General features: G+C 42.2%; 1 protein-coding gene across 1 annotated transcript in view; it reads left to right on the plus strand.

The window, feature by feature from the left end:
* ADAM19 (ADAM metallopeptidase domain 19) overlaps positions 1-8,875 on the plus strand; it is a 1,509,956-nt gene extending 1,501,081 nt beyond the window's left edge. Inside the window, exon 23 of the mRNA XM_044069332.1 lies at positions 8,455-8,875. The gene's annotated coding sequence lies outside the window, so the exon portion shown is untranslated. The remainder of the gene's footprint in view (positions 1-8,454) is intronic.
* The last annotated feature ends 4,712 nt before the right edge of the window (positions 8,876-13,587 follow it).

Consider the following 13,587-nt stretch of genomic DNA (forward strand, 5'->3'; position numbering starts at 1 on the left):
AGAGGGCATCACATATATGAGGAAAGGATAGCAAATAAACACAATAAAGTGGAATTTCCCTTAAGAGCACACAGAGATCACAGTCAGTCCAGGGCTGGTCGCTCCCTTGCTCTCCAGGTCCCCCAATAAGACTCCCCACTGGCACAGCTATAGGGTCCAGATCTCAGCCTAGTGGGCAAGCTAAAACCTGTAGCACCCACTCTGTCCAACTAGTGCTTCGTGTCCTTGCCCAAGTAGCTCACACACACACACACACACACACACACACACACACACACACACACACACACACACACACACACACACACACACACACTTTGAGAAGAGTTTATACAACCATACAGACACTCCTCCAGCTGTGCCCCTTTCTCCTAGACTATACGGTAGTTCCACTTGCCACCACCCACTAATACTTATCAACTACTCAAAGGCCCTTAAAAGGGTGTACAATTATTACTGTACAATATTATTATCCAATTGGTAGTATAGCCCAGGGCTAAAGATATTAGAGTGGCTTTGTACAATTTTACCAAAGGCATGTAAGTACCCTTAAGAGCTTTAATTATCTCTACACAAAACAGCCACAGTTGAAAGGTTTTAAAATATTTAATAATAAATAATAAAAACACAAGATAATACTTCTTACTACACAGTGCTAGTCAAGAGTTCAGGGATCACACAGAAATACTTAAAATAATTCAGTAGTACAGTTCTGACATCACAGAAAAACACTTAGTCTACTCTTTCTAGTTCTCAGCTATTTCTAAAAGAAAACAAAAGGCTAAGATAACTTACATATGAGCAAGACAGTGCTGTGTGTTGGATGATCAAGACAAAAATGCTTAATACCTTCTGATTCTCTCTGCTTAAATTACTATTGCAGTCCTGATTCCAATTACATCATTTTTTTACACTTTCCTGGTGTTCCCAGGCTGACAGAAACTGCATTTACATTCTTTTACACCTAGGCAGAAACCAGAGCAATAAAGGACATTCCACGTGTAAATTCTGGTCATTAACTTTAGCCTTAAAACAATAGGCAGGAAGCCTTCATATATCCCGGCTGGAGCTGCATTGTAAACATCAAAGACAGTCATGAAATAATTTAAATTTCAAAGGACAGACAAGAAATGCTTGACTTAGCTTTCTTTACAGCAGAGGGCAATGCTGCTACATTATATTAAGTTCAACATTTCACAGCATATTCTTTCATTTAAGAAAACAAGCCTGTATTTCAACATTCATATTTACAAAGGACAGAATTGTGTACTAAATTCTATTTGACTAGGCTGGCAGCCTTCACCCATCTCTACCAGTCTTCACATCCCACCCCCCCCCAGAAAACTCAAGCTAGTTTTTCACGTGACCCTTGAGAAACGCTGCTTGAGAGAGATAGTTCTATCTGAGTATACCTTACCCCATTCCTTGTCTTGAGAGCCCATCTGCATTGGCATTGCTAATACCACTGTGGTGCTGCACTGTCATGTCATATGCTTGCTTTCATAGGCTCCATCTTAGCAACTTGGCATTTTGCTGGCTGGCTCTGTTTAACCATGTTAGTGGGTTGTGATCTGTCATAACAGTAAAATTTCTTCTATACAGATAAGGCTGAAGTTTCTGCAATACCCACACTATGGCTAGACATTCCTTTTCTACAGCTGCATAGCATTCCTCCCTGGGTTGGAGCCTATGACTGAGATAAACCACTGGGTGCTCTTCCCCCTCTGAACAAATATGGCTAAGTACAGCCCCCACCCCATGGTTTGAAGCATCCACCTGCACAACAAATTATTTGCTGTAATCTGGACTGGCTAACACAGGGGTGGCCTCACAAAGCTTCTTTAAGCTTCTGGAATGCCTGCTCACATGCTGGGGTCCACACTACCTTATCTGGCCTGTTCTTCCTTGTCAGGTCTGTGAGGGGAGCAGCTATGGTACTATAACTGGGGACAAACTTTCTGTAGTACCTGCTGTCCCTAAAATGCTCTCACCTGCTGTGTGGTAACAGGTGCAAGTCATGCCTGAATGGCTTCCACTTTGGCAGGTTCTGGCCTTATCTTACCACTCCCCACTCTATGTCCTAGATAGGAGACCTCTGCCATACCCACCTGACACTTGCTCAGCTTAATGGTCAACCCTGCCCTCTGTAGTCTGCCCAGCACCTCCCTGACACACTGAAGGAATGGCTGTAGATGGCAATATCATCTAGGTAAGCAAGGGCAAATGCTCCTGCTCCTGCTAGGATATGATCTACCAGCCTCTGGAAAGTCGGTGGGGCATTCTTCATCCCAAAGGGCATCTTTGTGAGCTCATACAAGCCAAAAGGAGTCACAAAGGCTGACTTCTCTCTTGCACTGGGAGTCAAGGGCACCTGCCAATAACCCTTGGTAAGATTAATGGTTGTAAGAAACTTAGCCCCACCCAGCTGCTCTAGAGCCTCATCTGTCCTAGGCACGGGGTAAGCATCCAACTCTGTGTAACTATTTAATTTCCTGTAGTCCACACAAAACCTGGTGCTGCCGTCTTTCTTTGGCACAAGCACCACTGGGGAGGCCCAGGGACAGTTGGACTCTTGAATCACCCCTAGTTCCAACATCTCCTGTACCTCCTCCCTCAGAGTCTGTTTGACTCTCTCAGGCACTCTATAATGGGCCTGCCTAATAAGCCTTTGGGATCCTGTATCCACCTGGTGCTGCACCAGGTGGGTGTACCCTGGTTTCCCAGTGAACATGTCCCCAAATTCCTGCAACACTGCTCGGATTTCTTGAACTTGGGTAGGAGATAGCTGCTGGGACATTGCTACCCCTTCCACTGATGTGTCAGCCCGAGCCTCACTGAGGAGATCATTCCCCAGATCTCCCTCAGACTCCTCATGCAGTCCACTGCAAATACTCAGCACAAGGACCTCCCTATCATGGTAAGGTTTCATCATGTTAACATGGTACAATTTGTGCCCCTGCCTTCTGCCTAGCAGTTCCACCATGTAGTTAACATCACTTACCTTTCTTACCACCTTGTAGGGACCCTCCCAAGCAGCTTGCAGCTTGTTGTTTCTGACAGAAATGAGAACCATTACCTGATGCCCTACAGCATACTCTCTAGCTCGAGCATTCCTGTCATACCACACCTTTTTCTGTTGTTGGGCTTCTGCCAGGTTCTCCTGGGCCAAGCCCATGAGTTCCCTGAGCCTTGTCCTGAGGTTAAAGACGTATGCCACAACAGACTCCTTGTGAGACTCGCACTCACCTTCCCACTCATCTTGAATTAAATCTAGAGGTCCCCTCACCCTATGCCCATACAGCAACTCAAAGGGTGAAAACCCTGTGGATTGCTGGGGAACTTCTCTGTAAGCAAAGAACGGATGGGGCAAATATTTGTCCCACTCCCTCTTAAACTGATCTGCAAATTCCCGTAGCATGGACTTGATTGTAGAGTTTAACCTCTCATCATGACCATTAGTCTGGGGATGGTAGGGGGTAGTCTTCATGCGCTACACCCCACAGGACTTCCACAGACAAGCCAGCAGGTCTGACATGAAATTGGCACCTCTGTCAGTCAGTATTTTTTTGGGAAACCTACCCTGCTGAAAATCTCTAACACAGCATTTTCCACCTTCTCTGCCTCAATGGAGGACAAAGCCACTGCCTCAGGGTATCTTGTAGCATAATCCATTACCACTAGGATATACTTTTTCCCTGTGAAATGTGGGGTACTCAGAGGACCCACAATATCCATAGCTACCCTCTGAAATGGCTCCTCAATCACAGGCAAAGGCATCAAAGGAGCTCTCACCTTGTCTCCTGCCTTGCCTATCTTTTGGCACTGCTCACAGGTCCTGCAGTACCCTGTTACATCTCTGGAAATTCAAGGCCAATAAAAGTTCTGCATAGTACACCTCTTTGTACGTTTTATGCCCATATGACCTGCAAAGGGAATATCATGGGCTATGGCTAGAAGCAAGTGCCAGATGGTAGGCTCTAGGCACTACCAACTGCTGTACTCTCTCAACTTCTAGCCCTCCCTCAGGGGTCCACTCTCTGTATAGTAACCCTTTGTCCCAGTATACAGATTCCCCTTTTCCTTGAGAATCAGGTGCCTCCCTAGCTACCTGCCTCAGGCCTTGCAATGTAGGGTCTGAGAGCTGAGCCTGTCTCAGCTCTCTCCCTGCAATCCTTCCCAGCTCCCCTTCCACAGGAAGTCTGGTATCCTCTGACAGCGGTGCCTCACTGTCAGCCTGGGTACTACTACTCACCTCTACCTTTGCAGTCACTCTGTCCAAGGGACCATCAGTACCCACAAGCAGCTGTAGCTTACCTTCAGTCTCACATCAGTACCCTCAAGCAGCTGTGGCTCACCTTCAGTCTCACTGTTACAGTGTAGTTTAATCCCTGAAGTAACCACCTCACCAGTCTTGGCTGCAAGTATGCAGTCTGTCTGGGTCGCCCCCAAGCTACCAGACCCACATGCTTGTCTCCTAGCCGGACTGCGTGTAACTGCATAAGCACGTGGTACTGCCTCATCCAAATCCTTCCCTCTCAGGACATCTAGAGGATGGTAGTTTAGTACCCCTGTTATTTCAAGACAACCTACTATTGGCATTTTGTCTTTCCCACTTACTGGCTCCCTCACCTTTTGTTCCCCACCTTGCCTCAGTGGACACCTGTATGCCACATGGCCCCACTGGTTGCATTCAAAACATTTAACCCTAGCTCCTAGACGGGTACCTGGACTAGTGGCTTCCCCTGCTACTGGCAGATTCTGTTGGAGCAGTCTGTGCTGCCCACCATGGGTTCCTTTAGACCCATGAGCAGTACTGGGGGTCCCCTTTCTGTGCAGGGCTGTCCTGCTTGCCAGTTATAGGTCTCCTTTTTCCCCAACTCATCTGAAATAGCACAGTGTCTGTCAGCTAACCAGATCCACATGTTCTCAGGCAAAGTGCTAAGGGCTTGTTCCCTCACCAAAAGGTCTGCCAACCCTTTAAAAGTGGTGACCTGACATCCACTCACCCACCTATGGAAATAAGTGCTCAGTTCAGCAACATACCCACACACACTTTCATCTGCCTTGCATCTATGCTCACAAAATGTTTTCCTATACGTTTCAGGTGTTAGCTTAAAAAACTCTAATAGACAATTTTTTACAGGAGTATAATCAAAACCTGTGTCAGACATGTTAGATAATACAGTTACAGCTTAACTGTGGAGTAAGGGGGTCAGGAACTGTACCCAGAGCCCTTGGTCAGCTTCATACTGTTTACATACCCTCTCAAACATATGAATGAAACTATCAAAATGATCCCCCTTTTTAAACCGTGGAAGAAATGTACTGACCTTTTGTGCTTCTGGGGTCCAATTACTCCCTTCCCCATTACCTCCATGACTCTGGCAAAGAGTCAGCATCTCCTTCTCATTCTGCCTCTGCCTCTCTTTTTCCTCATCTTCTAGGCATAGCAGTTTCTCATTCTCCTCACTCTCTAGATGCCTCAGTCTCGCAGCTGCTTCTAATTCCACATGCCTGGCCTCCAACTCAAGTCTCTTTAGCTCCAGCTGGGTTTTTAAGTCCACTGCAGAAAGGTTGAGCTGCCCATTCTCCGAGGGTATTATATCTCCACTGCCAGTCTGATTGTCCTCCTGGTTGCTGTTTTCTGATGCAGCTGTAACCAAGGCAGCAATCAGGTCTGCCTTAGTCAGGTTTCCATGCATCAGTCCCCTAGCCTGGCACATCTCAACCAGCTGGCTCCTTGTCAGCTTTCCATACTCCTCTGCTGACATGCTACCTGCTCACTCTGACTAACTAAGCTAACAAAAGAAATAAAACAATTGTATTCTGAACTCTGAGTATTCATAGCATGGCTGTTTTAGAGTACAAAGCACCTTCAAAGCTCACTGTACACAAGCTACAGGATTCACTCTACCCACACAACTACAAGCCAATTAGTATTTGCCAACTAATTAATATGTGATGTGGATATCCCACCACTGCCAAACAATTAATATGTGATGCCCGTGCCCTGGCACAGCAATTAAGGAGCCTCAATCCTCACCACTAACACCAGAGAGGGCATCTTATATATGTGGAATTGATATCAAATACACACAGTAAAGTGCAATTTCCCTTAAGAGCACACAGAGATCACAGTCAGTCTGGGGCTGATCGCTCCCATGCTCTCCAGGTCCCCCAGTAAGACCCCCCACTGGCACAGCTATAGGGTCCAGATCTCAGCTTAGTGGGCAAGCTAAAACCTCTAGCACCCTCTCTGTCCAACCAGTGCTTTGTGTCCTTGCCCAAGTATCTGACACACACACACACACACACACACACACACACACACACACACACACACACACACACACACACACACACACACACACACTTTGAGAAGAGTTTATACAACCACACAGACACTCCTGGGGAAGGCTGGCACAGTTTCTCCAGCTGTGCCCCTTTCTCCCAGACTATACGCTAGTTCCACTTGCCACCACCCACTAATACTTATCAGCTACTCAAAGGCCCTTAAAAGGGTGTCCAATTATTACTGTGCAATATTATTATCCAATTGGTAGTATAGCCCAAGGCTAAAGCTATTAGAGTGGCTTTGTACAATTTTACCAAAGGCATGCAAGTACTCTTAAGAGCTTAAATTATCTCTACATAAAACAGCCACAGTTGAAAAGTTTTAAAATATTTAATAATAAATAATAAAAACACAAGATAATACTTCTTACTACACAGTGCTAGTAAAGAGTTTGGAGATCACACAGAAATACTTAAAATAATTCAGTAGTACAGTTCTGACATCACAGAAAAACACTTAGTCTAATCTTTCTTGTTCCTAGCTATTTCTAAAAGAAAACACAAGGCTAAGATAACCTACATATGAGCAAGACAGTGCTGTGAGTTGGATGATCAAGACAAAAATGCTTAATGCCTTCTGATTCTCTCTGTTTAAATTGCTGCTGCAGTCCTGATTCCCATTACATCATTTTTTTACACTTTCCTGGTGTTCCCAGGCTGACAGAAACTGCATTTACATTCTTTTACACCTAGGCAGAAACCAGAGCAATAAAGGACATTCCATTTGTAAATTTTGGTCATTAACTTTAGCCTTAAAACAATAGACAGGAAGCCTTCATCTAGCCTGTCCGGAGCCAAACTGTAAACACCAAAGACAGTCATGAAATAATTTAAATTTCAAAGGACAGACAAGAAATGCTTGACTAAGCTTTCTTTACAGCAGAGGGCAATGTTGCTACATTGTTCTAAGTTCAACATTTCACAGCATATTCTTTCATTTAAGAAAACTAGCCTGTATTTCAACATTCATATTTACAAAGGACAGAATTATGTACCAAATTCTATTTGACTAGGCTGGCAGCCTTCACCCATCTCTACCAGTCTTCACAATTTTATTGAACAAACACTGGCAGATTGTTAATGCTTGTAGAGCTTGCAATATCACATGCAAGGAAATATAACCACAGGATTTAAACCATTCTATCACATTCCTTACCTTCAACTCAGATATGTGGCCACTTGAATGAAAAAACATACAGGGCCATAAACAAAAGATACAATTTAAATGTAGAAAAAATACATATGGATGACTTAATAAAGTACAAGAATGTCTCACTTTGACTATTCATCTGAAATGCAAATTCTGTCTTTTACAGTGCAGGTATTTTCTAAAAGGTGATCAGACTGAAGCATTTCCACATCAGGACAAAAGTAATACAGGTGGCTGTGTATAATGTATTTTATTGTGACACTACTAACTTTACTTGCTTATTCCTTTAGATCTGGATGTGGAGTGTGATACTAGGGCTTTTAACTCTCATTTCAATGCAGCCTTAAACTGAATAATCACTGTTACAATAACAACATTTTACAATGAATATAAATGTACATTTCTGCAGGCGTGGATGCCACTTGTGTTTCTGAGGATCTGTCAGTGTCAGTATTTAGAGGTGTTTGCAGTGTGATATCGGGATTAAATCATAATGTCATTTGGGTAGTTTAGCTCAAGGGATTAAAGCTATGACGAAATAAGAAAGTTCACCTGTTAGTCCTGGGTTTGATCACTTCAACAGCTTTACTACTGTGTGACTCTGAGTAAGTCACTTTGTTATCCCTGAAAAAGAAAAATTCTGACTACCAGGTTTTTCCAGTTAACAAATAAAAATAAATGTAAAATCAGGTTACTTCCATGCCAGAATATGAAGTAGTAAGTAAAAGTAAATAAGTAAACTTGTAATTCATGTAGTAAAACACTCCTTTCTTGAATTTGGAACAGTTACTAAGCTCTGCCTTCTGTTAATTTCTTCAGTATTATTACAGTTGGAAAGCTTTATACTTTAGAGCAAAATTTCCAGAAGCATTTTAACTTGTATGCAATGGCAAGAAATTAAGGGATTTTTTTTCTCCAGCATTCTAAAATGTTACTATTTCCTTTCCTAGGTAAAGACATGTGACCTGAATACAGCTACAACGAACTGCCAGGAAGCATTACAGAGTGAATTGACTAAGCAATCTCAAAAGGAAAAATATTTGCACTATTAAGATTTAATGGCTGGAACGTTGATTTCTTTGGAATGGACTTTAGCCTTATTTTAACTGGAAATATGTTTTAATATGGTGAATTTCCCAAATCCCTTATTTCACTGTGGTTTCCGAAAATGAGAATTTATCATTTCCAAAACATCCAAGCCTTAAAAGACAAGACTCTGTTGACACATACTTTGATACTCTAAACATGACAACATGGAAATTAGAAAAAAAACAACTTTTAATTACCACAAGGTACCTTACTAAAACTTCATAATGTGAAGTGCTATGCAGTTTGACTTTTTTGCTTTATACATACATATATATATATATATATATATATATATATATATATATATATATATATATATTACATTAGTACCATTTTTTCGACAGCTGAAGGAGAGAATATGCCTATCTAGTCTGCCCTTTAGGTACACTTAATATTCTACTAGTCAGTTCCACTGGCATAACGAGTTAAAGTCCTATGTTCCAGGTGACCAGAGCATGGTTAGGAGCTCTGGCACCTGTTGGAGCTAGCACGGGGAGGGGAACAGTTATACTTATCTCTCTTGAAGGTGGGGAGGCACACTGGGGAGGACTTCTATTGTCTGCATTGCTGCTGGTGATACTGGAGAGTGTAGGAGATTACTGGACACGTGTGGGTGAGACTAGAATGGGAAGTGTCACTGTGGAGGCAGGGCAGTCTCCTCACAATATCCCGTTGCACCTTCCATATGAAGTATGAATATGAAGCCAGTACATCTAGGGTGTTAGGTCTTCAGGAAAAACTTCTGATGCATCCATGTGGGGATAACAGCATTACTCCAAGCTCATTCAACTCACAGCCCTAGTCCCATGGGGAATGAATAGTCCCACTGAGTGGCTGGGGGAGGTTGGACTGTCAGAGGGGATTAAACCTAAAAAAAAATTTAATATTCTACCCTCCCCTACCTTCTTCCACCTGTTCCCATGCCCTCTTGAAATGCCTCTGTGTATTCTCTGTCCATCACTCATTTTAGTAATCAGTTTTATGGATTCTCAGCTCTCTTTGTAGAAAAGTATTCTGAGACAGCCAGGGAGTAATTAGTCTCTGTGATCTACTACTCTGCCCCTCCTGCCGCCTCTGTTGCTTTTGTTTAGAATGACCTTTCACATTTACCTGGCATGATATTATGTATCAAAATCACATCCCCTTAGTCTCTTCTGCTGCACACTGAGAAAAAAACCAGTTTCTTTAGTCTCCAGTCATATCCTTTCCCATCCATCAGCTGCACCTTTCTGACGAATTTTCTGTGGATTCCTATCAGCCTGATATCCTTTTCACACATATGACCTCCATAGCTGCACAGAGTACTCAGGGTCTAATCTGACCATTGAGCAGAAACATTACTTCTTTGCATCTGGAAACTGCCTCCTGAGGACACACCTTAGTTTTCTTGCTGCTGCCCCTACCACTGCTGCATTACACCAGTCCTGGTGGTCCAGCCCTGGAGTGATCTACACTACCAGATAGTTTGATGAGGTTTGACAGATTTGACAGCATCTCATAAAGTCAGCTCACTCTCCAAGTCTAAAGTATCTATGGTAGTATCTGTGTTATCCCCATTTCTTTTAATCTTCCACCCCTCATTATTCACCATGGACAAATCTATACGTCCCCTACTTCTGCTACATATCTAAAAAACTTGCTCATCTTCCTAATCCATTCTGCAACTTACTTTTCAAACTAGCACCTTTGTAATCCTCACCACCATTGTTGCTTTATGTTAGCTTCCTTCTACTGTTCTTTAACAACCTTTTATCTTTGGCTCTAATTATTATTCTCATATTCCTGTGTTGCCACACAGACCATCATCTTTATCTTTGTGTTTTGACCACACACACTAATACACACACATGCTCACATGTGCGCATGTACACACACACACACACACACACACACACACACACACACACACACACACACACACACACACACACACACACATGCTGTATTTAATAAGGTTTCTAACTTCCTGTCTACACTGGAGCACAGAATCTTCTAGTCTTCTCTTGGCAGAGTCATGTTCCCATGACTATTACTACATTCCACCTACCCTGCTTATTTATTATCTTCATCTGTCTCTCATGCTTCTCTTTTGATGTATCTGTAGCATGAAACACCATACTGACCCACCAGCTCTGCTCTCTTCCTCTTTCTTAACTGCCAGAACACATAGCCTAGGTTCTGAACAAGTCTGCTCCCTTGCTCAGTCCATGGAGTCGTGTTTGTCCTTTTCTCATATTGCAGGTTCAGTGCTTTTCGTTATGTAGACTGCTACTCCAAATCCATCTTGCTCTTATCTATCATTCCTGAACATTCTATACATGGGTATCTTTTTGTCTCCCCTTCCCTCCCCTATTGTCACTGGCCCAAGTTCTGTGACACCACTAATGCCTACACCATCTTCATGCACCATTGCTTGCAGCTCCTCCTTATTCTTAATCATAATCCCTTAAAGGAGAACCGCACCCACAGACTCAAAAAAACATGTCTATTTCATCATGGTTTGGTGTTTCCTACATTGTAACAATACTCTGGGATTATTTACAGGTTTTTAAATATTTTTATATGTAATTTCTGAGTCTGCCCACATGGGGTCTGGCATCTTGAAGTAATTCTGATTGTTTAGTCTGCCTCTAGGTATCCCATAATGCAGTGCTTGTCGTTAAAAAAATTGCATCAAGCAGCCATCTTTCTTCCTAAAGCTCCTGTCACTGCATTGATTTTACATGCATACACTGCTGCCTTTCAGTAAGTTAGTTTTAAGTAACATTTCATACCATTCAATGACTACTTAAAACACAAACAGTGCAAATGACACGGAACAGACTTTCAAAGTGCTTTTTACTGCTGCTTCTTTTTAGAATGGCTAAACTGTAGTCTTTTGTAAAGCCTGAATTGTATTACTTTGACTCATTTCCCATCCCCCTTCACATGTAACTTCCCTAGCTGTCAAAGTGCTAAGGGTAATTTGAGCTGTTACCTACTGTGATTGACAGCTCACAGCCGGAGACTAGGCTCATGTACTGTTTCCTTGTTCTAGCTTTTACTTCTGTATGGGTAGGGGAAGGACCAGGGAGTTGTGACATCACAGCATGGGAGGGGTTTTTAGGATGGTAGTGGTGATGTCAGTTTGGGGAGAGAAATGGCCAGAAAACTACCTGTATTCGGTGGCCTGGATGACATCAGTGAATTGGAGAATGCAGCAGGGGGGGGGGACAAAAGTTTTTTGAAAGTGAAACCACCACAGTACAGTAAGGTACTATTCTAGTGGAGAGAAGCAGTCACTTTAAAATATTTTAAATGCTGTATTGTTGTTTATTCCTAGCAAGGACAGTAAATAGGGAGAAAAAAGACAGAGAAGCTGAGCATTTAATAATAGAAGCCCATTGTTGTCCTTTAAGTACAAAGTAATGGTGCACACCAAACAGTCACCATTGTTTGTTCCTCTGTTTTGTTATGCATCTTTTTTTACCTTCTTTTTACTACATGAATACCCACACCCATTTTGCTCTTGTGAGACCCAGCTCTTCCTTCCATCATAGTTAAGTACAGTCACCGAGACATGTGTTTCCAAATTAGTATTTGCTTAGCAAGTCAAGAACAGGACTTGAGGAATAAGGACTAGCTAGATGAAGAAAAAAAACGTAGATAATTGCATATATCATGAGAGTTAGCAGGGACATAAAAGCAAAGCTTATTTACGTACCTGAACGCAGATGTACGTATGTAAGGATCTGACCATTTTCAGCCCGTCCACCCAGGTAAGTATAACTGTAACAACTGTCCCTCACATATGGGTGAGTGTCTCTTAACCTCCTTCTCTAATTCCATTCTTTCCTTTCTTGTCTGCTGGCACTTTTTTCTCTATGCAGAATGAACATTTGTACAAACATATTCTAAAAATTCAGGTATTTTGTTTGTTACAAGACCATACAATAACTGTTAACAAAGAACTCTGTAAAGATCGTAAGTAGGGATATGTTTGCATTATCAAATGAATATGTGGGGAGGGTATGACCTTTTTTCCAATAAAGAAAAATAAAATCTGCATTTTGGCTGAGTTTCTGTCTTACATTTAAGTATGTCCATACTGCACATACTGTTCATGTTGAGCGTGTCTGTAGATATCATGACAGTAAATACCGAATGGAAAAATATGTAATGGTTGTATCCACATAGGTAATATTTTAACCATAAATAAAACATTGGTGAGACTTCAGTTTTCACACTTACAGAATAACTTCTAGTTAACCTTATCCAAGACTTACCTTTTCTCCCTATATCACCGATTTATGTTGTTTAGTGACTAGAAACCCTTTAGTAGCTTTACATCTTTTTTCATTAACACTTGCTTCTCTGCCACAGATCATTAAAGTCCCACCATTTTTTCCTGTTGTCTATTATCTTGTTTCAGGCAAGGAATTGTCTTAGCCTGCATGACATAGGTATGGGCAGCAAAGATTATGTACCTTTCCATTTTGTTACTATTCACAGAGTTGCATCCTATGACAGTGCCGTGGGGAGGTTAGTAAAGTGTTACAAACATTTAAAGTGAACGTGTTCTTGTTAAATGTCACAAGTCTCAACATCAACAGCAAAATTGGTGCTTTAGAAGCTTTTTTCCTACTTAGAACATGCTGTTATCTACACTATTAATGACACATGCATGGGGATTCATAAACACCGAGTCTGAGGCCAAGCCAGCACTATTCACATTTAGTGCATAATGAGCAACAATGCTAATTGTATATGCATGCATTCAGGCTAACTGGGCCTGAACAGTACCTGGTCAAGACCGCAGTGCAGCCTCTGCAGCCACATCATGTTAGTTTGCCTCATGGACAGTTAAGTACGAGCAGCAAAGGTAAACATTAACAGTGCAAAAGTACCCCTCATAATACTTTTGAATTTGCATACACAGGTTTTCAAAGTTGATTAGTGCACAGCACAATACATGTGTGTGTGTGTGTGTGTGTGTGTGTGTGTGTGTGTGTGTG

Source organism: Protopterus annectens, chromosome 4.part0 (genome assembly GCF_019279795.1).
Source record: "Protopterus annectens isolate FY-2018-M chromosome 4.part0, PAN1.0, whole genome shotgun sequence".
NCBI lineage: Eukaryota > Metazoa > Chordata > Ceratodontiformes > Protopteridae > Protopterus > Protopterus annectens.